Below are 27,972 nucleotides of genomic sequence, written 5' to 3'. Positions count from 1 at the left end.
CTTTTTTTTTTTTTTTTTGAAAGAGAGAGAGTGAGCAGGGGGAGGGGTAAAGAGACTGGGAAAGAGAGAATCCCAAGCAGGTTCCTGTCAGTGCAGAGCCCGATGTAGGGCTCCATTTCACAAACCGTGAGATCATGACCTGAGCGTAAACCAAAAGTCAGATGCTTAACTGACTGAGCCACTCAGGCGCCCCACTCCCCCCCCCCCCCATATTCCTAGCTCCTAGCAGAGTGCATGAAACATAGTGGGTTTTCAGTAAATGTTTGTTCAATAAATGGATGAGCAAATGATAATTGTTTGATGGAAACTGATACCTAGAGTGTAAGGAAAGTAGGATCAGTGTTTTATCTCATCGAACTAATCATTTACGTGGAAGGGTAACAGGCAAGATGTGAGAAACAGCAAAAGCAGCAAGATGTCAGCAAATGGAAACCGAAGTAAAGCAATGGTGTCAAGAACGGTAGAAACTAGGAGGAATAAGGCAGCATCAGAGGTTGGGCAACTGTGGAAGGTTTGCCAGGCTAGGTAAGTTTTGAGCTTCATTTTGAAGAAGGTGAGGAGGCTATTTCTAGGCAGGAGGCAGGTCACATTAGAAAACATGCCATGAAACAAAGAGGTTTGCATGAGAAGAGTGGCAGACAGCTGGAGTCAGCACGGCTGGATGGGCAGGTGTGAGGAGCCTGGTGCAGTGCCTGCTTGAAGGTGCTCAGAACATGGTGGCTCAAGTCATAAGCAAAAATTCAGGGCCTGAAAGGTGGGATTGGAATTTGAATTGAACACCACAGGGAACTGCGCTAAACTATGTAGACACAGCCTAATGTAAACATAGCCAAAGAACAAAATAATAGAGTGTGCTTCCTAAAATATCACAACACGTAAATCAACTCACATTTCATCGTTCTAATGCATTAAGAATAGCTAATGGCAGTATTTGGTGATTCCCTCATTTTTCAAAAATGTGCCCACACTCTCCCTCCTAGTGATTTATACTGTTGTAGGGCCCTTTCTTGCTGACTTTGGCACCATCAATGCTTCAAATAATGCAGTCTGATCTTTGCTCGGCTTTCACTTCTAGCCTCTTTATCACACTGACCCCCAGTCTATGGAACTGCATATTTGGTTTCCTCTCAAAAGTTAATGGAGGCAACTGTGTCCACATCTCTGTGGTGTCCATTAAGTCCCTGCTTAGGCCTTCATTCTCTATGTTTTTGGCTCCTTCCTGTCATTCTGACTCATATTTCCCAAACCCCTGACTCATGCTGCTTTCTCTCTCTTATGCAACATTTTAATCTCTGCAATGTTCTTTTCATAATTTGATAACTTACCACGACATGGACATTCAGTGTGTTTTCATGGGCAAACATGTTTTCTGTAGCTTAAATGCTTTAGATTACCATTTAGACACTGTTGCTTTAGATTTAAGGAGCAATTCAGAACTACTTTGGAATAAGCCACCACTGACCAAGGTTGAGAACACACTGAAATAGGAGGAAGGGAACTGAAATGATTTTGCATCTGTCACTGCCTAGGTGATCTAGGACCACAGCATCAATTCTTTTTCTCTGTTTCTCCATCTGTAAAATAGACTGCCCATGCTTAATGATGCATGGATTTTTTTAAAGTTCAGAATCTTCAAAATATATCATTTTGTTTTCCAGACTGTAAACACCTAGGGTAAAATGGCCATATCTTTACTAGTTCTGTGGGGAGCACTGTGCATGCTTTGTAAATATTACTTGATGGTGCTGTCCTTTGAACTCCTGTGGTAAAAGAAAAGGCAGTGGTTAAATTCAAGTTGCTGCTATTTCTTCATCTGCGTGGATTTAAAATCTTATTGTATCTTCTACAACCATAGTAATTTAATCTCATAAATGGAGCAAAGTAGGAAAAAAAGGTCAAGGATTCATGTTTGCTATAAGAAGGAGCTACTTTACTCCTAGCCTCTTTCTCTTCCTTCCTTCTTTCCTGGCTTCCTTCCCCCTCCCTTTCTTTGTTTCTTTCTTGGTTTCTTGGCTTCTTTCTCTTTCTTTCTTTTCCTGTCTTTTCTTTTCTTCTTTTCTTTTCCTTTTCTTTTCTTTTCTTCTTTTTCTTTTCTTTTCTTTTCTTTTCTTTTCTTTTCTTTTCTTTTCTTTTCCTTTCCTTTCCTTTCCTTTCCTTTCTTCCCTTCCCTTCCCTTCCCTTCCCTTCCCTTCCCTTCCCTTCCCTTCCCTTCCCTTCCCTTTCTTTCACATTCTTAACAGTTTAAATAGATACCCATCTGCTCAGAATGATTGGTCCTAATCCTTTCTAGTGACAGGACAATAAATTGTTTCCCATAACTGTTTCTATTTACTGTATAAAACTTTTTCTTTTAATGTTTATTTATTTATTTTGAGAGGGTAGGGGCATGGGGTTTGATCTCATGAACTGTTAGATCATCACCTGACTGGAAATCAAGAGTAGACATTTAACCAACTAAGCCACCCAAGTGCCCCTAGAACTTTTTAAATAAAAGGGACTCATTGTGTAAGGATCTTACTGTTATTCTGGGTTTTCATCTTATTTTTCAGTATAATCCTGGAAAGCAGGAGCCATCTGAATAAGTGCTGAGAGCAGTTCTGTTTTACTACTGCCTCATTCATTCATGGCTCTTAATAATGATAAGCTGAGTAATCAAGACATTAAACCATATTGCTTAAATTTTGATTAACAAGATCGTGTGTGACATGTTATATAACTTCATATACAAACTTGTTAAAATTCTAACATGAATTGGTGCAAAAATAGACAAATACTTAGCAATATTTAAACATCTATTATTTGATTAGAAACTTGGATCTGCAAGCCTCAGATTTAATCCTGATAACAGCTCTATGGAATAAGTGGTCACATCATGCACAACTTATGGATGAGGCAGGAGGACATCACTGAAATGTAGATTCGTGAGGTGACCTGCCCAAGGTCACACAGAGTAAAACTGAAATGCTAGATTTCCATTTTGCCCCTGCAGTTTTGGTCTTCAGAAAGATTCATTTCCTGAGTTTTGGATAGCAGACCTTTAATTGTAGTTTTATATATGTATATATATTCAATTTTTCTTAGAATTAAAGAGATGGTTGTTAATCTGTAGTACCTTGATTCCTCCCTTGTGTCTTTCTTCTCTATTAGAATAACATTCATAGCTCTCCAAGTCTTCTGTTTCCCTCCCCAGTCCTTAGCCAATTATCAACAATTTTTGTCAAAGACTTTCTATTTCCCTTGCTGCTTCTTTCATAGTACTGGAATCAGATTTATCTGGGCTAAATGCCCAGTTCTAGTTAGCTTTTCACCCTTCTGAAATTATCAGCTAGAATTCGCCCAAGCTAAGCAGTTCTAGTGGAGAAAATAAATACTGATATTAAGTAACAAAAGAGAACTGTCTTCATCTATGGCCAGCAGTAGATTTATAGTTCTAGATTCTTATCTGTTCTGGCAAAACAGATTGTTAATAATTGGTGTGCTTTAAATGATAAACAAAAATATCACCAAAATCAACAAACATCAGCCTCACTGATAGTTCATTTCTTTGTTTTAGAGGGTGGTGTATCTAGTGTCCTGGAAGTCCTTGTCATTGCCCTGTGTTCTATCAGAACCTTGAAATAATGCTGTTCTCATATGGAAAAACCATGCTACATGGACTTGGGAGTTGCTTTTCCAGCAACAATGATTGATTTTCACTACAAATGGACCCTTTCTCAAGCAGTTTCCTCTGTGGCTAGTGGTGCTCATTTGCAAGACGATCAGATGAGGTTAGACACACAGTTCATGAACATGGGGGAGAAAACCAAGTGGTACACATGACCAGTTCAACTCGTGACTCACCTGTACTACACACAGACCAAAGGAACCAATTGCTCACAAGGCCAAAACAGAGCAAGCAAAGAAATGGAGTCCTTAATTATTTTTCTGCTCTTTTTGCACACTTGCAAAGTGAAACTCACTGCTTTCGGAATCTTAAGGAAAAACATTTCTACTTGATAAATGATTGTTAGTCGTCAAGAGTGTTCTCTCACACCTCTGTGAATATGACATTTCTCAGGTAAACTCCCTGTTTTTACTTCTTAAACTTAATTACCTATTAAAAATATGTTTGGGAAAAGACGACCCTGGTATTTGGATTGATATTACAACCAGTCATCAACCCACAACCTTGTGTAGGTAAAACTGTATTTTGAAAGAAGTGGCACCATTAATCTTTGCTTTAGGGTAGTTCAGTACCAGGAATTAAAGACAGTCTGTGTGAAAGTTCCATACAAGCTGGGGACCAGCTTCAAACTGGATGGCTTTCAGAAGCATTATGATCCCATCTTATTATGGGATGCCTTTGAACTGACATTTCAATTGTGGTTTCCTGGTGCCCTACCACTTTACCTCCCTCCTTCCAACCACCTTCCATCCCCGGCTCCAGATCAAATCCCTGGAGAGTGATGAACTGAATGGAGACTGACTACATTCAGCTGAATCCACCATGCCCTGCCTAAGCACTGTGACTTGATTCCTGGCCCCCTCCTTGAGCCTTGCAGCCAGATTAGTCAGTCTTCCTAGCCCAAAGCACACACATTCTTGGCTTACTCCTTCAGGCCAATCATCGCTTGAGGTCACACAAGCCCCTGGCTATGGCAATGCCAATTATAACAAGCATGGCTTGGTGACCTCCTAATTGTATGAAACCAATTACATTATACTTGTTGTTCATTCAACAATAAACAGCTTTTGTGCCCACTAAATTGGGGCATACTACTAAATTTGCTGAGTGTAATTTGGCAATACTTCTCCAAATCATTAACTGCTTAAGGCTTTTTAAATAAAGCACATCTTTGTGCTTCTTGCCTTCAGAGCATGTTACCTTCTTGTGTATATTTTCCTACCCATTTCATTACATCTTACTTATGATGTTTCTGCACAATGTTTCCCCATATGCCTCAGGGCCCTTATGTTTTTCTGAATTCCAAATGAAGCAAAGAGGTAGGATGAAGGAGGGGTGGAACTCACCAAATTTGCACTAAATTCCTTTCTCTTTTTGATTCAAAATTCCAGAACAATGAAAAGCAATGAAAGGATAAATATGTGAGTAAATCTAAATGAATACTGACTGTATTTGTTACAATAATAGGAAGGTCTTTGGGGATTTATAAAATATTTGGGGTTTATAACATATTTGGGATTTATAAAGTATTTATAATTAAAATACATGAGAATAATACGTTGGCAGGAAGGTAAATAGAGTTTAAGTATTTGAAGGTCCTTGCATTGTCTGGGAAGAAGTAAAACTACTAATTTATTTTAGACTTTGATAAATCAAGGATGCATATCAAAGTAATCCCTAGGGAAAACACTAAAGGAACAGTAAAAGAGCATAAAACTACAAATCTAATTCGGGGAGAAATGGCATAATACAAAATGAGAAGGCAAGAAAAGAAAGAAAAGGAAACTAAAATGTGCAGGACAAATAGAAGGCAAACAGTAAAATGGTAGTTTAAACCGAATCAAAGCAATTGTTATATTAATATAAGTAGATTAAATGCTCATGTTCATTACAAAGAAAAAAACCTAAAAATTCTGTTTTAAGAGAAAAAATTTGTTTTTAATTTGAGAGAGAGGGAGAGAGAGAGTGAGTGGGGGAGAGGAGCAGAGGGAGAGAGAGACAGACAGACAGACAGAATATCCCAAGCTGGCTCCATGCCAGCTTGGAGCCTGATGTGGGGTTCGATCCCACAACCCTGGGATCATGACCAGAGGTGAAATCAAGAGTTAGACGTTCAACAGACTGAGCCACCCAGATGCCCCAAGAGAAACAATTTAAATATAAGGACACAAGTTAAAGAAAAAAAGATGAAAAAATACTATGCAAACACTAATCAAAAGAAAGTTGGCTTTCCAATATCAATATCAGACAAAGCTGACTTTAAGGAAAAAAAAAGATTACTAGACAATAAAAAATAATACTATGTAGTGAAAAAAGTTTTAGTTTACCAGGAAAATGTAGAAATTCAGGATAGAAGTGCATTTAATCACAGAGCCTCCATATAGGTAAAGCAAAAATAGGTAAAACTAAAGGGAAAATGAATACACACAATTACACTAAGAGATTTTAACATATCTCTCTTAGTAACTAAACAAATAAACATACATTTTCAGAAATGAATAGAAAATATGAATAACACGATTAAAAACTTTGAACTACTTGATATACATAGAAGGCTACACAAAATACATAATCTATTCAAGCACTGAGAGAATGTTAAAAGAAAATGATCATATGCTAGCCTTAAGGCAAGTCTAAATACATTTCAAAAATTACAATATACAGATTTTGTTCCTTCACTACAATGCAAATCTGATAGAAACAACATTGATGACAACAAAACCAAAAAATCTCCTTCTTTTGGAAAAGAAGACACATACTTCCAAAGATCTCATGGTTTAAAGAAGATAAAATTGAAATTTGAGACTATGTCAAACTGAATGAAAATGAAAATATCACATATGAAATCTTGTGGGCCCTTAAGAAGGGCTATAGCCCCTCCTTCCTTCCTTATATCTCCTTATCTTTTTTTTTTTTTTTTTTTTTTTTTTTTTAAATTTTTTTCAACGTTTTTTATTTTATTTTTGGGACAGAGAGAGACAGAGCATGAACGGGGGAGGGGCAGAGAGAGAGGGAGACACAGAATCGGAAACAGGCTCCAGGCTCCGAGCCATCAGCCCAGAGCCTGACGCGGGGCTCGAACTCACGGACCGCGAGATCGTGACCTGGCTGAAGTCGGACGCTTAACCGACTGCGCCACCCAGGCGCCCCGATATCTCCTTATCTTTTTACCCACTGCACTCAATTTACAAGAGAAGAAAATACAAATAGAATTTGTATCTGAGATGGTCTGTTACAAAGTGAACTTTAGGGTTTTGAAGGGCCACTTAGAGAAGAAGGGAAAAATCTTGACCATGTCTTTCCAAAGGCAGAACTAGAACACATGGGTAGAAATTCAAGGAAGGCAGATTTTTTAAAAAAATGTTTATTTTTGAGAGAGAGAGGGAGGGAGAGAGAGAGCAGGGGAGGGCAGAGAGAGAGACACAGAATCCAAAGCAGGCTCCAGGCTCTGAGCTGTCAGCACAGAGCCTGATCCAGGGCTTGAACCCACGAACACAAGATCATAACCTGAGCCCAAGTCAGACGCTTAACTGACTGAGCCACCCTGGGGCCCCAAGGAAGGCAGATTTTAGTTCAGGGTAAAAAAAAAAAAAACTATGGTCATTGGACATTTTAATGTATTAATAAGTAATGAGGTTCCCGTCACTGGAAACATGCAAATGATGTAATGTGGATCTCAGTGGTGGTGGGGATTTGACAGGTCATCTGTGTTTAAAAACGATGTGAAGGCACTGCATGAAAATATGGCAGAATGTTAACAATTTCTGAATCTGAATCTGATGGCAGGTATTGAATGTTCATTGTATCACACATTCAACTTTGAGTTTGAAAATGTTAATCAAAAAATCAAAAAACAGATGCTGCAGGAACCCTAATGTAGAAAGTTGTGAGGATTCAACAAAATTCAATGTCTATGCGTTCTCTCACTTGACACATGATGCACGTACATATATCTCTGTAGAGTTGTAATGTTTACTTTTATACTTTCATAATTTATCCCCTACCATCTGAAAACCTTGCTCTATGATAAAGTATAGCAAGGAAAGATCTCATCTTAAGTGGTTATTTTATTCCTCTTCCTTGAGCAATGTAGGAGTTAAAATCTAGACTTAGTATTTTTTTGTCCTGTATGAATTATTTTTCAGGAAGGAATGCTCTGCAACCTTCATCATATTAAGGCATAAGATTATTCAGTGATCAAAATGTTATATTTGAACAACTATCAGCTTGTGTCCAAATCTTTCATATACTGTTAAACCAAGTGAGACTTGACTTTTTGGTTTTGTTCCAAACTGATACTACAGTTGCCATTTTCCCCAAGTTATTCATGAATTATCATGCATATTTGAATTTAAGTTGCTGATAAATTGTGTTTGACATACGCAGGATGTGGGATATCCCCTCCTCTCTGTGTTAAAACACGTTCAGTGTTGTGAGGCAACAGCATTCAAGTAACTCCTGAGTATTAGTTCAAGGAGTACCTAAAGGCAATAGGAAACTAAAGAAAATACTGTTCAATATAACTACTGACCCGGTGAGTGTTTCAATCCTAAAGACTTCTCAAGCTAGCATATTAAATAGTCTTTGGACTTTTAAATGAGTTTGAAGCATTTTACCTTACATTTCCCTCGGAGGCAAAATTATATTTGGACTATGTATTCTCTTGCTTCGGCAGCACATATACTAAAATTGGAACAATACAGAGAAGATTAGCATGGTCCCTGGGTAAGGATGACACGCAAATTCATGGACTGTATGTTCTGAGATCTGAGAGACGGAGATCTGTTCTGAGAGACTGAGATCTCTTTCAGTTTTAAAAATCCAAAAGTAAAGCCTACTTTACCGAATTCCTGAATGCTGTTGTAAAAAAGACTCATTTTCCAACTCTTCTTTCTTCTGCCCTCTCTAACTTAAAATATTGGATCCTGGGAAACCTGAATAACATGCTCTTGCTTTTTGATGAACCATGATCATAGGTCTCTCTTTCTTCTTCCCTTCTTTTTCATTTTTCAGCAGTGGATTCTGATCTATAGTATAAAAGGAGCATCTAAAAGTGGACTCATCTTTCAGGATTAAATGGCTCTGTTAGCAGAGTGGGATGAACAGAAAGTGCTCCTCCATGTTTAAATGCACTACTGTGTACCTGTAAACTTACATACTTTCAGGAATTTAGAGTTGCTTAATGCTTGTTTGGCAGCATAAACTCTGAAAAAAAAATCTCATGGGGAAACACGCCTCATACACGGTTTCTATGTCTGTAGAGTACAAAGGGAGATGGACCTTTGCCAGTTATACAGTTGATATGTTAAAGGTAGATGCCAAACTAAGTCAGTCTTTAAGGGAATTTCTTGGCATGAATCAACACAGAAGAAAAAAGAAAGACTGTGTTCTTAGATCTGTTATATATATATATATATAGTTATATATATATATATATATATATATATATATATATATATATAGTTACTGCATGGAGCACATCCGTGGAGTCTATCATATTCCAAGTTTTCATTTTAGAAGAAAATGGAAAAATTGAACAGTTCATATTGTTAATTTTGAAATTAGCCTGGAATTATTTTTCCCTAGAAATGTAATAATTTGTTTATGGAAACCTCAAAATGAAAATCTTTGGCTTCAGGCATGTATGTGGTTAATGTGGATGATTGTGAGGCTGCCAGATAGGTATAAGGACCTATCAGCCAGGGATCTGTTTCAGGGCTCCCAGAGTTACAACAATCATACTATTTTCTCACTGCACAATATTTTTAAATCATAGGTTATTATATTTGAGATTTTTTTTTGTTGCTTGTGCTAGCTTTTTTCTAACCTAATCATACCAAGAATTTATTATACCAAGAATTAGAGTTTATGGGAGGACTTGTTGATCTTTTTAGAAAGTCTGAAAACCCTAGAATAAATTTTTTTTCTTATGCAACTCACTGACAGAATGATATGAAATATGACTGAGACACAAGAGTGGGTAAGATCACAGGTCTTAGCATCGAGTAGGTCTCAGTTCAAATTCAAGAAATACCACATTTTAGGTGTGTATTCAGGGAAAGTTATTTAACCTTTCCAAGTTTCACTGCCACATCTGTCAAGGAGGGATAATACCCATTTCATAATGGTATTGTGAGTACTAATTGAAATAACACCCCCTCTCCTGCAAATGGTACCTGGTTGACACTAAGTGTCCAATAAATTGTATTTAACATTGTGAGATGACTATAAGTCAGTGTACATCAGGTTGGCACCTCTGTTGTCTACAGATGGAAGGAAGCAAAAAACTGCAGAAAGTCAGGGCTTTTAATATAATTTTCTATGCACTTGTCTATAATTACATATCCTATCCTTGTTTCCTTGCTCAGTGTCCTATTTTGAATGTGGTCTGTCATGACTGAAATCCAGTCAGGAGAATGACCACAGCATTGAATGACTTCCCTTCCTTTGGCATAGTCCAGATGACTGGATATGAGAATAGGCAAAATCAGCCTTTCTTAAAGCTTTTTCTCATTGGGGAAACTGCATTTAAACAAAGGAGATATGGCAAAACAAAAATAAATCTAGTATTATTTTGTGATACAAAAGGACAATTAATTGCTTCACAGCAATGGAGTATTAATGTTTATAAAGGCTACTTAGCAAACATAGCTTTAATTAGAGCTCTAATTAGAACCTATATGTAACTCTGAGAAAAAACTTTTGTATGAAAAAGTTCCAACTATGAAAAAGCTATGAAAATGTAAATTTCAGCAGCAATTTTTATTATATTGGCTAAGTCGAGGATATTATGGTCATCATCTTTCAAGACAGTGCTGAAGTTACAAATCAGAACCAAAGAACAGATGGGGAATATTTTCAAGTGTAGTGGAAACAACTGCATGTAAAGTCAGGACAAGTATTTCTGGTTGTTTATTCATAAGGACAAGGCTCAGAGTTAGACTCTAAGATGAAAACATTGATATCTGACTTTTCACATGAGGAGTCTCCACAAAACATAATGGTGATCTGCATAATTTGCAGTTGATGAAGCATCCATTCAATCACATCATACAGGAAAGTTTGATTTTGAGCCATTTGTTGTTGTTGTTGTTGTTGTTGTTGTTGTAAATGCAATGCTAGTAATATGGTAAGACCGTGGCATATTAAAAATAGTCTTTAGGAAGATTAATTTTGGTTTCCTTCAAACACTAAATGACCTCTTCCCAATGCTTTCATTATAGTCGTAGGTAAATTATGTATGTGGATATGACAGACTCTTGTTTCGATATCAAGGGTTTAACTGAGAAAATTAACAGGAAAAAATGAAAGAATTTCAAGCTTGAAGAAAAACACTGTGCATTTGGTTATAGTGTGACAAACCAGCAGGTGGCTAGGCTGACTTCTTTCCGTCATCTTCTTATACTATCTTTCTCTATCTTCCACCTCTGACTCCTTCTTGCTCTTTAAACATTCAATTTTGTATTTGCCCTTTCTCAATTTCACCCTGATCAGTCAGACCATTCTTTTTTATTTTAAGTTTATTTATTTTGAGAGAGAGAGAGAGAGAGAGCACGTGAGCAGGGTGGGGGGGGATCAGAGAGAGAGGGAGGGAGAGAGAGAATCCCAAGTAGTCTCTGCACTGTCAGCACAGAGCCTGACAAGGGGCTCAAACCCACAATTGTGAGATAATGACCTAAGCTGAAATCAAGAGCTGATGCGTAACCAACTGAGACACCAGGTGCCGCAACAGAGTATTCTTTTAACTTGAGAGCTCTGCTGTCACATCCAAACTAATGTTAGGACATCTCTTCCTGGTTTGTAGGCCTTGGGCACTGCTGCTTCACCAATGGTTTGGGAGGGCTGTTTTCCTCGCCCAGCGCTGTGACCCTCCACTGCACCAATTGGGAGCTCAGCAGGGTGCCCCTGCCATCTTTATCTCCTCAGTGAAGGTGGGCTGCTGTCCAGGCCCCCAGAACTCCAACACCTGCAACTAGTCTCATCATTACTCATGTAGATGTTGATAAAATGCAGAAGGTCCTGTATGATTAGCTTGCACCTCACTGCAACATAACAGGTGGTTTAATATAAAAACAAGTCTTTTCCTTAAATTCCAACTTATCAATGCATTCTTATATGATCATCAGCCAGGCTACATACCGCCATGTGTAAGACACATGTTGCCGTCTGTCTGACTTTGCCCCCCATGAGCCTCTCCCCAGACTCTGTACTTTAATAGGATAGATTTCTTTTCAAGGTCCAGCTCGTGCCCACCTTCTTTATGCTTCTTTTCCCAGATTACTTTGGGTCAATGTAAGATCACTACAGAAAGCAGCTTGTCCAGTTGACTTTGGGACAGCTGTATCCTTGTTAAGAAAGAACAGTAGCAGCAAACTTGCTATCTCTAGAAAGTCAACTGCCTTGAGAGGTCTTAAATCGTCGCTCCCAACCTCCTCCTTAACCAGAGCCTTCTTAAGGGTAAAAACATGCCCCTTTGTCTGGTTCAGGGTCCTAAACAAGTTGTGCTCTGACTACCGAATGCTGGCATTCTTTATTAGGAAACCAGCTGCTGGATAACCCGAGGTACACATCAGTGGCCCATATAAATTTTATGGCCCCAATTTGTTGAAGTTACCAACTGAGCTTTCCATTGGATTTGATGCATAAATTCTAGCACCGTTATATTACAACGTGGCAAAACACAATAAATAACACTCAATGCTTCCATAGTATTTATGCAATTGTTACGACATTATTTTTTTCTTTTACAAGACTAAGGGATTCCCTGCCAAATAAGGTGAATGTATAGAACTTCTTGTAGCTTCTGCAAAGGCTGAGTTAAATTTTACTTTCAAATTAGTCTTCCAATAAGTTTTAGTACAAGCTTTAAGATGGAATAAATCCCAAGTAGTAAAAATCCTTTACGAGTTACAGTTATATTCTGGGTGGATAAAATCATAATGGCCTGGAACAATGCACTAACTGCTGAGTGGATTTTTAATGCTGATGTTTTTAGCTGTTTCTTGAGCTATTTTCCCTATTGCATTGCATTTCATTAAAAATTTGAGCTGTGCTATTTTTAGAATGAAATCCATACTTAATTTGCCCTTATAGCACTGTTATAAATGGAGACTAGAACCAGTCCTGATTACTTACAATGAAATTATCTGAGTCAACAAAGTTAGGATTCAGAAATGTTTTAAAAGTAAATGATGTGTTTATCTCCTCTGTGAGCGAAGCGAGCAGACTTCCTTTGGGTTTGCAGTAGTCCCATGTTTGTACAGGACATCTTTCACTTGGTGCAGAGGAAAACTCACTATGTCCTTTTCCACCATCTTCAGGATGAAATCTAAACTTTTTAATGGGCCGTGCAAGGCCCTGCATGATTTGATCCTTACCTACAGTCATGTGCTGCACACTGAATCATACAGAACACCTGTCCCCTTCTTTTGTCTTTTACTTCTGACCTTAGCAAGTGCTCTTCCCTCTGCATGGAACATTCTTTCTCCTTTCCCCCCTTCTCTTTCTCCAAATTGTTAAAGGCTAATGCCTACAACTTCCTTAGACTGAAGCCTGATGTCACCTTCTCTGGGAAGTCTTTAAAATGCAACTTAAAATGCCACGTTGTCAATGCTGTCCACTTCCTCATAGATGGTGAACTTTTGAGGGTGGGCAGGCAATATAAGCTTTTATCTTTGTATTCTCAGCATCTTTGTATTGTGTGCTCTGAACACAATAGTTACTCAACTCAAGCTTGTTGAATCATCTTACAGTTATAGGATAGTGAGTCTGTGGTCTTGTGCTATCTCCCAAACTGTAATTATCAAAGCAAATGTTAAAACTTTCTTTCCCCATATTATTCCCAAATCAAATGTAAAAGAATAAAGTAAATCTAGACAACTAATACATCATCTCCAGAAGACACCACTCTTGTACAGGAGAAGCACAGGTGTGACTATTGCTTATGAAGTGTTTTAGAATGGAAGCTTAAACAGATCAATAAACAGACAAAATAGGTGTTTTACCTTTGCAAAGTTCTAGCTGTTGGGTAGATCTTAAACACACACATGCGCGCGCGCACACACACACCCACACACACTATCACGATTTAGTGAAGGGAGATCTAAATCTAGTTAAGACTCCTTTGGATTATTTCATAAGGTAAACTATATCGTCTTATGTTCTTAAGTTCTTGCTTTATTAGCTTAGCAGTCAGCCTTACTCCCACTCCCAAACAGCCCCTTCTTTTTTTGTATTCCACTTAAATTCTTATTTTTAATGAAGATAATTTTTAACTAGGAAATGCATTTCCCCTAGCCATACCAGGAGAACTTTTGCTCTCCTCTGTATATAACCAGATTATTTCTTGGTTCATGCTTACATGCAAAATGGATGATAGGGGGCATATAGAGGAAAGTGGGCCTATGGATAATTACCTCTTGCCATAATTTCCTGTAATTGCGAAAACCTTGTTATAATCAGAGCATGACTCTGCTTAGGTTATGTTCATTGCATTTCACAGCATCACAGCCTTAACCATATTAGAAATAAGAGACTACTATTAAAGGTCTATGTTCAGACATAGTTTATGGTTAGAGACTTACTCTGTATTCCTTCAGCCATATATTATGACTAATGAACATTCTACAGTTTAATGGATGTGAACATGAGGTCGAAAGGCTGATTGTTCAGGAGATCATTTAAGGGCTTGTTGAGCTTCTAACTGGTTATTTCATGGGGTGTAAGAGCTGAAATTATACCAAAATATTATTAATTTACAATTTGATGTTTACCTTTGTAATACTTATGAATAAATATGTTGCCAAACAATATTATAAACCATTTACCCTACTTGGTTAGAGTCATCTTTGACTCAAGATTTGAGTCATCACTTACATGCAAAAATAATGAATGTGTCTGTTAGAAATAGTTTTAAACAAATTACTGTGATCCTGAAAATAGTCCTTGTGGATCAAACTCTTTTTATGTTTCGTATTAGCATTGTTATTATATGTACAGTACTTGAAAATTAATGCAATTCTTTTTTGAGGAACTCACTCACTTTACAAGAAGTCAGATCCATCCCAGTCCTATTAAGATGATTTAACGTATTTAACCATATGTGTATATTTATTTTTCCTCCTCATCCTACAACTGTCTGGAGGCAGTGTTTTCATTATGTCATTCTTTGCTCAAAATCTTTTACTAGTTACGACATTACTAAATCTGAATGGCTTAACCAAGAATTCAGGGTTCATATAAACTGTCCTCCAATGATTCAGTGACTTTTCCTATCTTGTTTCCTGTAGCCCCCACAACAGCCCCCCTTTCCCTCACCCCAAACAGTGACATGATATTGTCACCATTATTCTGTATACAGGACATCCACCCAGCAAAGCCTGCCCCTTCTCTTCTCAGGATTATTTATATCCAGTTCATCCTTCATGACTCCGATTACATCCACTACCTCCAAAAAGCCCGTTATGGCTTCTGTTTGAAGCAACCAGTTCCTTCTCTGGACTCTACCACTGCTTTTACCATTGACTACATGGGGAATGAGGCTCTCAACTAATGTTTTGTTGACCTGAATTGTTAAGCTGAATTATTTGTGTCATCTAATTGTTTAAAAATCTGACCTTACTTTACCTCTTCAGCTAGCCTGAAAAGTCCTTGCAAGTAAGGTGGTATGTTTAGGCATCTAGTACAGTTTGAATACATATAAACTGAACACATCGATACATGAATTGGAGAATAAACGACTAAATGCTGAACAAATGAATGCATGAATGGTGCATATTTCAGGGTGTACATGAGAAAATATATTCTAAATTTACATTAACAATTTGGGGTCTAGCCAGGTAAAGGTGTAGTTCTTTAAAGCCAAGGCTCATGATCTTTAAATTATCCTTTTATGCCTACAGGGTAAAAAGTAGTGGATCCAGCAAGAATGGCTAGAAACAGACTTTTTTTAGTTCCATAATCACTCAGTTGAGAATTTAAGATTGTGTTTGGGAATTTAAGATCAGCATGAAGTTATGGCAACAACCTGGCCACAAAATGTCTCCTTTTCCTTCCATCCAAGGAGGGAATGTGATCTCATTCTCTGAGAAGGGATTCTCCTTCAAAGCACTCAAGGACTATCTCTCTGAAAAATTAAATGAAACGCAAAATGGGGGCAGGACAGAACCAATCTTACTCAGAGAGCATGCATGAGTTCTGGGGGGGGAGAAGTCATTGTTGAGTTTTATAATTTTTTTTCTTTTAAATCTTTGAAAAAAGAAATCAACTCTGGTTTCAGTTTAATTTAAAAAAAAAAAAACAAACCTACATGACCACTTCTTCAAATTTGTTCCAGATGGATTTAGTCATAGAATGATTGATTATCCACTCAATGTGAGCTATGTGGTTAAGCTCAGAAACCTACAACAAACTGGTTTGGAGCTATGTTTCATGGTAAATGGCAGAAAGGATAATCCTTAAGCTGTCATTTTAGAGTTAGTGATGAGGAAAGAGGAATTTAGTAGGCTACTTATGTCAAGAGAATGTATTAGCAAATGGATGGCTGAATATGAGGAAATCTTATGAGTGTAATACTTTTTTTCCCCTTTCTGGATTTCACAGTAAGGGGAACCACATCTGACTAGGAGTCCCCTTGAAGACTGCCCAAGCTCTCACTGCCTGCTTCATGAACCAGACCCACTTCCCCAGGATGCTTCAGGCCTGAGGCCAGAGGTTGGCCTCTAACTGGTTTCCTAGTACCTAGGATATCCTAGTACCTAGGATTGTACTCTATCTAGTACCTACTCAACAGGCCCAAAGAGATTTTTATTATTGGCATCAGAGACACCTGGGAAAATCTGGAAACTAATTCTGGGGAAAGTGAACCAAAGAGAAAAGGTACTGAACTCTACACAGAGCTGTTTAATGCACTTTAAAATGCAATTTAACAACATTTGGTTCATATTCATTTTAAGAAAAAATAAAACACTTCCTTTGGATTTTAATTACTCCTTTTAATAGCCGTATTAGCCTTTTATCTATCCTTTCCATCTGGCTAATTCACAATTTAGCTACTAGAACATTCTTTTAGGAGAGTTTGGATGTGGCTGGTGGCTTTCGACCCATGTCACCATCTGATTTTACAATTTCCTCTGTACATTGTTCCATTTTTTGGTTTCCACCTTCATTGATTTTTCTGTTTCTGCTTATGTATCTTTTCCCTTTTTTTTTTCCTTCAGAGTGCACTTCATTATTGTCTTCTTATTGAAAAACAAGCCACTATCCTGCCTCCTTATCAAGATACCTACTCCTTAGAATCCCAAGAAAGTCCATGTTACATTTTATGGCTTCTGAATTTTTAAATCTTACATAACCTATTTACTATAACCTTAGGTTATATTTCCCATGTCTCCTAGTACACTTTTGAGGCAAAAGGTATAAACATGTTTAAACATGGTTAAACAGAGATTTCTATGGGAGAGATGGAGAACATTTTCCACAATTCCCTACCAAACACACAAATATCACAGATGTCTAGGACAAAAGTTAACATGAAGCAAAAAGGATGTTTATTAAATTTATTTTAGGTAACAGGCATGTAGACTTATGCTAATCTGCAAGAATAAAGGTAGTTCTTGTGTTTGCTCACAAAGTTTTTGTTTCAAGGCTATTGTTTATTTGTAGAGTAGATTAAAGGAGATTTTAATTACAAAGTTTTCAAATCAAGGGATATGGTCATAATTACTTAGGAGTAGTTTTGGGCAGGATTGGTAGGATTTTAGAAATTACAAGTCCATGAAGGAGAGAAAGGTACATTCATTCAAAAGGAGCTGTCAGAAGAGTGAGGTTCTTATGGATAGTACTTTGCCTATTTCAACCACACCTATCAGACTCTATATCTGAATGAGTCATACAGTCTCTTGCACTGCTGTGGAGGTGGGTGCATTTTGCTTTTTAACTCATATTTTGCTTTTTGAAACTATTCATAATTCTAGATGTAACTCTAAAGGTTTGGCTGGAATCAATGAGGGGGGAATTTTAATTACACATTGTGGTAGGCAGCTTGTGACATGGCTCCCAATGATTCCAGACTTCTGGCATTTATGCTGTTGAAAGTGGACTGGATCTTGTGACTGGTTTCTAGTGAACAGAACATGGCAAAAGTGATGGGTTGTCACTTCCATGATTAAGTTACAAAAGCCTGTGACTTCAGTCTTAGTAGCATTCTCTCTCTTGCTGGCACTTTCTCTTGCCCCCTCACTTGCTTAGTCTGATGAAGAAGGCTGCAATGTTGTAAGATGCTCTATGGAGAGGCACATGCAGCAAAGAGTTGAAGGAGGAAGAACCCATGAGGAATAGAGGCAGGAAATGAATCCTGCCAACAACCACTGGGGAAGGAGCTAGGGAAAGGGTCTTTCCTAGTCAAATCTAGAGATGGCTGTAGCTTAGTGAAAGACCCAAAGCCAGGGGACCCAGCTAAGCCACACCTCAATTCCTGACCCAGGAAAAATGTGAGATAGTAAGTGTTGTTGAAACCATTAAGTTTTAGGGTTATTTGTTATCTGGCAACAGATAACTAGGGCATAGATTTCCTTATGGTTTCTGTGTGATGGATAATAAAACATAAGCTGAGGAAGGACTAGTTATTTTGGTTGTAAACCTGGTTTGAGTCTGAGGCTAAAAACAATCCCAAAATGTGAAATGAACAGATTGTTCTTTGCTGAAAGGTACTTAGGAAGGCAGGAAATCTTAATTCAAAATCAAGAAGATAATACACAGCCTTTAACATTTAGTGTTGGCACCTTTACATTTTAAAGCAGTTTATATCAATACATGCAAAAAGTATATTTACTGTGCACCAAAGTAAAAACAACTCCTTTCTATGCTAGAACTGAAATGGGAGTCCTGGGCTGTGCCATGAACCACAATAATTACCCCTGTCAGTGCGTGGAGAAAAGACTGCAGTGATCTAGCTTTTAAAGCTTCAGTGATTTGGTCCTGACTTTTAACAAACAACCAGTACAAGGTGTGAACTGTTTTGTCAATAAAGCTTCACGTCATTAGAACTGTCTGGTTTTTTGTTTCTGAGTCATTAATGCTATTATAGTCACAGAAAGCACCTGCATTCTTCCCTGGGCAGATTTTAACTTGCTCCAGTATGTTTTCCTGATAAAAATACCATCTGAAAGGCAAAGAAGAACTCCTATCAATAGAACCACTTTACATACCAGGCATGTATCAATCAAGAGCCATATAGCTACCACCCTTGTAAAGCTTATAACCTAGACAAAGTGCATTCTCTTTACCTCTCTCTTACTTTCTCTCATTTTTAAAAATTATTTTCAATAAGAGCTGGAAAGGACAACTCTTTTAACTTTAACATCTGAGAAAACTGAGGCCCAGAGAGGTTAACTGGTTTAACACAGTCTGAGTCACTTAGGGAAAAACCCAGATGGGAACCTTTGTCTTTTGCTGAGTTTCATGGGATTTCTGCCACTCTTGGCTGCCAAAGACTACTTTCTGGGATCCTCCTGAGCATTCAAGCATAAAAACATTCTACTGCAGGAGAAAATTCTATTAATTAGTAAGCAAAGAAAATATCTATGTATTACAGCTGTAGCTGTTACAACGGAATTTGCATTGGAGAAACTGAGTACTAACCAGAGGAGAAAAATATCTTTCTGAAAACAAAAAACAACTCACCACATGCAAATTATCCACATTATACCACATTTTGCCAAAGGCAGCAAGTAGAGGATGAAGAATCACTAGATATATCTGCTTCCTGGTGGAGCACAAATTGTCAACTACTGGAAGACACGCTCTGTTATATATATCAACAAAATCTGGGGACTTTGTAGAAATGTGAGATCTCAGGTCTCATCCTAGACCTACTGAATCAGTATCTTCATTTTAATAGGATCCCCAGGTAATTCATATTTCATTACAATTTGAGAAGCACTGGTCTATCACACATAGCATATAGAAGATTCTCAAAAAACATTAGACAATTGAATTCCAAATTTAAAACTCCCCTAGCCAATTTTATAAAAAAACAAAAAAACAGTAAACCTGATTTATTCAGGGCCATCTTTCCTTTTTTCCTTCATCAGTTTCTTCTTTGAGGAAAATATGCATTTATATGTATGAACATAAGTGGGAAGTTGGTAACTGTAATACTATTTTATGAGATACTTCAGTAGAACCTATTTTTGATTAGTATAGTCTACACTTGCTCATTGTCCTTAATGTTCCTATCTTGCTCTCCTTTCTCTCTCTTTCTCTCTCTACATCTCTCTTCCAGATGTAGATGTTCCATTCTACATCTCTCTTATTTTTTTTTTCCCTGCCCCTCAGTCTTCTTACAGTTTCTTCTGTCATCCAGGGTAAGAGGAGACTCCTGGAAGAGAAGGATATGACTCACCTGTTTGCTCTATCTTGCTTTTTCTCTCCACCAATGTGTGACTATGGTCCTGGCCTCTACCTGAACAGGTGTTCATTGCAAGTTTTGCTTTTTTCTAGATGAGTGATTTTCATACTGATAAGTGGTGATGGTAGGTGGTGTTGGGGGAGAGTGTCATTGTTAGTTGAGTCACTTAGCAGAGGAGCCAGGGAAGTCCTATAACAGGTATCGCCATTTCATCCCAATAATATTTGGTATATACATTTAAAATCAATCAAAGAGAAAGCAATACTTCAGTCATGAATTATTGGCAACTGATTTACTCAGTTGTGAACTTTGTGGATAAGAGGTTCCCCTAACTGTAACAAAGAAAAGAAATTATTTCTTCTTGAAGGGAAAGTGGTGTTTTTTTTTCCTGCTGGGTAGTAGAATTTACATAACAGTGATGTGTCATCTGTTAGAATAATTTGTAAATGTAGCTCTCCAAATCAAGTGCAAAGATGTGGTCTGAACTTGAATCTACACGGATTCTTCTTTTTCTAACCTGAGATCTACACTGAGTAACAGGCAGGCCCTTTGCTAGCAGGTAGTTTTACCCACTTAACAGGACCTTTATTTGATTTTTTAAGCTTGAGAAAATTCAAAACACTACTCATACTTAATCAAATAATTCATGTACTCTTCCTTTTAGAGGTCTTCCTTATTTTCTCGTGTCTCTATAAACTGTTCCCTATTTAATATTAGACCAGAAAGTGTATTTTTTCAAAGAAAAATACAGGTAAAAGCACTTTGTAATAGATTCACACTTTTGGTAATGTGTAGTTCTGCCTACTCCTGATATAACCAGATTTTCCAATAATTCTTTAAAACTTTCTATTAGAACCCTAATATTGTTTGTGGCCAGGTTTTTACAATGACAACTAAATAGGTCAAGATCATCTAATAGAGCAATATTCTGATGGTCTATTTGGGGTATTAACCATCTGTGACAGCTTGGTTTATTGGAAACTATGGCTCTGGTATGGTTACACAATCCATTTTTCTGCTTAAATTGAAAAATCAATGAGAAGATTTTTTAGTTTACTTAGAGTTGAACTCTAATTTACAATGGTTTTGTTATTTAACTTTTTTTATTGAATGAGGTAGTCGCCAAATAATCTTTCCTGCTATTTCAGAACTGTCATTAGCTGTGTAAATCGCACAATGATTAAGTTTCCGTCTTTCATTTAGCTTCTTTTTTTTTATTATTAACTATTTATTTATTTATTTATTTATTTATTTTTTCAATCACTAAAGAAGGGAGGTCATGCAATTGAAGTTCAGAACAAAGCCCTGCATCTTTACCAGCTTGTGTGGGAGGATTTTTCCCCTCTCTGGCTACCTCCCTGGATTAGGGTTCTTCTGATACGCCAGGTCATGAACTATTTTTACAAAAAGGGCCCACAGCTTTTACTGGGAAGTTTACTTAATCAAGAATTACTGGAATTTTCTGGTTTGCTTGTTGAGTGGAGTTTTATTCCAGGCTACCTCCTGACCATATAATTTGCCAAAGTCTGAAGAATAAAAGGGCTTGGGGATTCAGTGTCAGGCCCAGATAAGTGATTTTTTAATCCATTCTATGATGGTCTACATAAAAAGTTTATTTTGTTAAAAATTCAGTTGCCCATCGTAGAAGGCAAAGGCGGGTCAGGATGGAATCCCAGTAAATCTGTGAGAAAGTTTAGTAAAGAAACGTGCAGGATGACCAGGGCGCTTCAGAAGTGTAAGAGAGCAGGGCCTTTGAGGCTACACCGTAGTGCTTTCACTTCTATTTTGTTGACCCTGACTCTACTCCATCTAACGTAATTACTTGTTGATTAAATAAATCAGTAGCTGTCCAAGGTGCCCTGTTTTCCTGTGGTAGGTAAACACATGAATTTAGAAAGCAGTTTCCAGGGCTGATTTTATGGAAATAATGAGCGAGTAAATGAATCATTTTAGAAGCTTTATCAGCTTTGATCAGCTTAATTTTGATATGAAATTTCCTACCAAAATGATGGTACATCATATATGTCTGTGCATGTGCCCATAAATGGCTGTGAATTTGGTGTGTGTGTGTGCATATACGTGTGTGAGCTGGAATAAATGCAATCTAGGCAAGAAAGGGGGCACTGGGCCTGCATAGGCAGATTCCTAGGGTGTCTTTTAACAATGTCTTCTAGAATGTCCTTCTTTTTAAGGATGAGGTATCTTCTGATATCACAAACTGCTCAGGAAAGAACATGGCTAAGTAGAGAAAACTGTCTTATACAAAAATCTCTCTTCAGCATTCAAATTATGAAAAAGCAGTGACTAGAAAAAAATTCATTGGTGGACTTAGTGAAGTTAAATGATGCCAGATACCTAAATTGCTCCTATATTTTAGGAGAATAACTGGAGTTGAACTAATTCTCTAAGAAGACTCTTCAACAATAGTTCGAAGGTTCAACAGCATACTCTGAGAAACAGACATACTGCTTTTCATAATTTTGGTAAATTAAAAATACTGAGATATTTAAGTTTTTTACTAAATAGTAAAAAATTCAACCACAATTTAAAGGCATACTCATTTGTGAATATATGTATGACAAGAGAGCTTTGCTGCAAAATATTTCACAAGTGAAATTAATCAGCACTGAACAAAAAATCTTTGAATCCAGATTGTGATAGACCTGGTCTCCAGTGAGGACACAGAATACAGCCCCTTGAGTTGTTTCTCATTCTCGATCATGTTCTACACCTCTACTCAAGGGAGTAGGATTAGATTCCTTGCAGCACACCTAGCTGTTTAGGGTGCAAGGCTTATTTGATTATCATGTATCCCATCATGATTCTTGTTTTACCTGGAAATATATAGAAGCCATACACTCTGCTTTTATGCATGTCTCTGGTTCACACTCTTATTTCATCTACAGTTCAAGTATAAGCTAGTCATAAGTTCCCAAGAGGCTCTCCATAAACTGGGTTCTTTCTTCCTGGGTCCTTGGGATCCATGGCTTTTCTTCTCACCTCTTAAGCAAATCAGCTCTTCCTACCTTGGGGCCAGCTCAGAACTACACGTCTTTAAGTCACCTATACCCAACTAAGTGACTTTCCTGGATTCTACCCTTCAGCATTTGAACAAAATTGACTTAAAAAAAGATAATTTCTGGGGCGCCTGGGTGGCTCAGTCGTTTAAGCATCTGACTTCAGCTCAGGTCATGATCTTGCAGTTAGTGGGTTCAAGCCCTACATCAGGCTCTGTGCTGACAACTCAGAGCCTGGAGCCTGCTTCAGATTCTGTGTCTCCCTCTCTCTCTGCTCCTCTCTACACTCGTGCTCTCTCTCTCTCTCTCTCTCAAAAAAAAAAAAACATTAAAAAACAAAAAAAGGATTTCTGGCTGGCAGTTGAGGAAAACAACCAAGATGGATTTCTCTGATCCTTTTTTCTTACCCTTGTTTTAGAGAGCTTTATCAAGTGCCTTGAGTTTGTTCACAGTATCAGAGAGTTTACCTATTTTCTAGCCTTATGATTATATCACTTCAAATATTACAAATAATATTTCCCCCAAACAACTGTATTTTCATTATTCACCATTAGATTTCTGAGGAATTATACATTTGATACAAAGATGCATTCACTAGTTAAATGACTTGCCAGAAAGCAAAAAACAAATTTTTTTTTTTTTTTGGTATATCCAATTACTAGTCTTGCTCTAGGAATAATAGAAACCTGCTTATTCACCAATGTTTATTGAAAACCTGACAATCCAGGATATAAAGAATAGACTTTATAGCTCCTTTCAAGTGGCTTAAGCTTAAAATGGGAACAAGATATCTACGCCCTCCATTACTAATGAGAAATTTGATAAAATACATAGTTGGGAAATATACCTCATATACATATGGTACTTAATAGTTCATTTACAAGGATGGTTTTAGAACTCAGAGTAAACCATAAGCCTGAGCTCCCTGATGGTTAGAAACCATTAATTTATTCAATTAAACACACACACACACACACACACACGCACACACACACACACACACAAACACACACAAAGCATTTGCTTAGTGTCTATTCAAAATAAGTAAAACAGGACATAGTTCGGGATGATATTTAGGCAGAGCTGGAGGAACCTACTAGTATTTTGTTGGGGAGAGTTGCTGAGGATGGAAGCAGTCACAGATGTTTGCTGTGCAGTGGCTCAGTATCATGAGTATTTTCTGATTGGGTTTTCCTCCCCTCCACCTCCCACCCCTTTCCTCATTAACGTTCCCATCTGCAGCACTGTGTTTCTGGAGGACTCCCCTGGGAAACCATTCTAAGGTAGAAGGAACATGGACACAATGCTGATTCTTACCAGTTCTGCTTGACTACATGATGGTTACTTCCTCTACTGTTTGGATTTTAATTTCCACTTTATACCTCTCAACTTCCCCTCATCATTCTTTTCTAAATGGTCCATTTGAGGGAGAAACCAGACTTTTGTTCTTGACCACATTTCTGGGGACATGTTTTCTTTTTATGTCCAAATATGGATTTTAGTAACTTGGAAGGATGCCTAAAGCACACACTAGTTTTACTTCTGCTTGTGGCAGTTTGTTATGCACTTCTTGTGATGTCCCATGTGTTACTTTGCTGGGCTGTTGATGGTTTCTTTTATTGCTTTTTTATTTTAATTTCTTGAAAAAATTTTTTAATGTTTATTTTTGAGAGAGACACAGAGTGCAAGCAGGGGAAAGACAGAGAGAGAGGGAGACACTGGATCAGAAGCAGGCTCCAGGCTCTAAGTTGTCAGCACAGAGCTGGATGCAGGGCTTGAACTCACAAACCATGAGATCATGACCTACGTTGAAGTCGGACGCTTAACTGACTGAACCACCCAGGTGCCCCTCTTTTGTTACTTTTTGGTAACTGAGGGGTTGATGATGCCAAGTTCCCCAAGGACAATTACTACTCATTCCATCCACTCCGATTCTGTCAAAGTGCCTTGCAACAGAAAGTGGTTCTCAAACTTGATTGAATTTACTGAACATGAACTGAATGGGTTTATGTTCTGTTTGATCAATTTCACTTGTGGTATTGCCTGGTTACCCTTGACTAGTACAGGTGCACAGTTATTTGAAAAGTAGTTCAAGTTTTAGAAATTGATTTTGCCCAAATCTCAAGTTTTTTAGTCTATTTAGTACACATTTACATAACATTGATTCACTGTCTCTCCCTCCTTTGAATCTGTGGTCATTGACACAATAAGCTATCCATGCTGCTGCCAGTATCTTGCTACTCAGCCTTCTTTTCATGTCATTTCTTCACTTCATCTTTATTAAATGTTTACAAATCATTTAGGTTCAAGCTACAAGACTGAAATTGTGGCTAAATGCTTTCAATGACAGCTGTAGTTTTCTGCCAGTATTTTTTTTTTTAATTTTTTTTTTCAACGTTTTTTATTTATTTTTGGGACAGAGAGAGACAGAGCATGAACGGGGGAGGGGCAGAGAGAGAGGGAGACACAGAATCGGAAACAGGCTCCAGGCTCTGAGCCATCAGCCCAGAGCCTGACGCGGGGCTTGAACTCACGGACCGCGAGATCGTGACCTGGCTGAAGTCGGACGCTTAACCGACTGCGCCACCCAGGCGCCCCGTTCTGCCAGTATTTGAATGCAGTTTTCTTGATCAGTTTTGTTTTTGAGTGTGCAATTTGCAGTTACCTCCTGGAAAAAGAAGCATGCTAATGGATTTCAGATGTGGCATGAATTACTTATTTGTACATTCGTGCAAAATCAAACACATTTGGGACAAATTTTGTTTACTCGTTGGTTTCAAAGAATAGAATTGTGCCAGTAATTCAGCAAGTGCAAAGGCAATCCTTACAAATGGGGCAACTTGTTGATTTCAGAGAATACAATTTGAGACTTTCTGCTGGAGAAAGAAAGAATGAGCCAGTACCAGTGCACATTCCTGAAGTTACCGAAGCTTGCAATTCTACTCTAATCTGCTTCTTTTTGCTGCTATGGGGAGAGGGAAATTCATTCCACAGATTAAGTGTTAACTAGTTTTAACAAGAATCTCATCTTTGATGAGAAGTAAATCTTTGATCAAGTTTGAATTGAACAGAGACACTATGTGAATATTCTTCTATTATCTGGTGATAGACACAGAATCTACATAGAATGAGATGTCAGATGTCAGCTGGGCCTCTGTTATTGGAAGGATCTCCTATCACTTTGGTGAAATGAAAGATGCTTTTAAAGCCAAAGTCAGAGTCAACCTCCTCTTTTGTGACTCTGCATGAACTGAACTTCCAAAGAGCATTACCTCATCTTGCCAGTTTGTGTCATGAGCATAAGGGTTATGCCTACAGGAGGTATGAGTATCTCTTAGCACCAATTATTACCACAGCCAAAGCAGAACTTAGAGCTTCTGCTGACAATTTAAGGTCCTACTGGTCCTACTGACAATTTAAGGACCATTAGAGTATTTCACATTTGCAGGTTTTATAGAGAGATGCAAGGTCTCTTCTTTAGATGCCTCCTTTCCCTTTCTCATGCCCTACTAATGAGACTCATGACCTCTCATGTTTAGGAATTAGAGTACTGGTGATGACAGTAATAAAGGTAAGAGAAGTAAAAGAGAAATATTATAATATCCTAGAAATAGAATATATATTTTTGATGGTTTCTCTTTTCTACTGCACATTTTCCATGTGAAGTATTATGACCCTGCCCGCTGATTTTTAGAGCTGAATGCAATTTCCTGATGTTAAGATTAAGTTAGGGTATTGGTTCTCAAACTTGAACACACACCAAAATCATGAGATTGTTAAAACACAGGTTGCCGAGCCCCATCCCCAGATCCAGTAGGTCTGACGGGGCCCAGGAATGAGCATTTCTAATAAATTATTGGATGATGCTTAATGCTTCTGGTCTAGGGACCACACTGTGGAAATCGTAGAGTTAGGTAGTTACATAGCATAGTCTTTTGCTGCAGAAGTGTGATCATACTGACTTCTTTCATCCCTGTACCTAATAGCTGCCATACAATTTTTATGAACCAATTTTAAGGACACTTTTTGAGTGTGCATGAATCATATACATATATACACTATTCACAAATGTATATTAGAAATAAGTCCAATTTCTAATATGCATTTATTAGGGGAGGGGCAGAGACAGAGAGGGAGGGAGAGAATCCCAAGCAGGCTCCGTGCTGTCATCACAGAGCTCCACATGAGGCTTGATCCCATGAACTGTGAGATCATGACCTGAGCCACGATCAAGAGTCAGACGCTTAACCAACTGAGCCACCAAGGTGCCCCTAGAAATAGTCTTAAGTTAACTAAACAGTCAGTGGTTATGGTATTTGGAGAAGCAAAATTATGAAACTGTACTAGATTTTTCAGGAGAAAATCAATTACTTCCATCCACACAGCACCAGCTTATTTAAAATGTAATTAAGGTATCACCATAAAATCAACTCCTATCCATTTGTATGGCTTTAGAGAATTTTTATTTATTTTTTATTTTTTTAAATGTTTTTATTTTTACTTTTGAGACAGAGAGAGACAGAGTATGAGCAGGGGAGGGGCAGAGAGAGGGAGACACAGAATCTGAAGCAGGCTCCAGGCTCTGAGCTGTCAGCACAGAGCCCGACGTGGGGCTTGAACTCACGGAGTGTGAGATCATGACCTGAGCTGTCGGACACTTAACCGACTGAGCCGCCCAGGCGGCCTGGCTTTAGAGAATTTTTAGGTACTCAAAGGCAATTAACAACTAAAAGCAATGAAAAGCCGTAAGCAGACTAAATACCCATTTTATTTTCTGCTTGAAGTATTCGTTTCTGTTAATATCATAATTTACTCAATTATAGTCTTCCTTTAGCAAAATATCTATTTTCTGTGATCAAAGTCCTTCACTGGGCTGTATAATT

General features: G+C 37.8%; 1 protein-coding gene and 1 pseudogene across 2 annotated transcripts in view; one reads left to right on the top strand and one right to left on the bottom strand.

Moving 5' to 3' along the window:
- Positions 1-27,972, bottom strand: part of EFEMP1 (EGF-like fibulin extracellular matrix protein 1) — a 59,863-nt gene that overhangs the window by 20,360 nt on the left and 11,531 nt on the right. The gene's annotated exons all lie outside the window — the stretch shown is intronic.
- LOC132673014 (U6 spliceosomal RNA) lies at positions 8,328-8,427 on the top strand (annotated as a pseudogene).

Source organism: Panthera onca, chromosome A3, assembly GCF_046562875.1.
Source record: "Panthera onca isolate mPanOnc1 chromosome A3, mPanOnc1 haplotype 2, whole genome shotgun sequence".
NCBI classification, from domain to species: domain Eukaryota; kingdom Metazoa; phylum Chordata; class Mammalia; order Carnivora; family Felidae; genus Panthera; species Panthera onca.
This window is presented reverse-complemented; position numbering and strand designations above follow the sequence as displayed.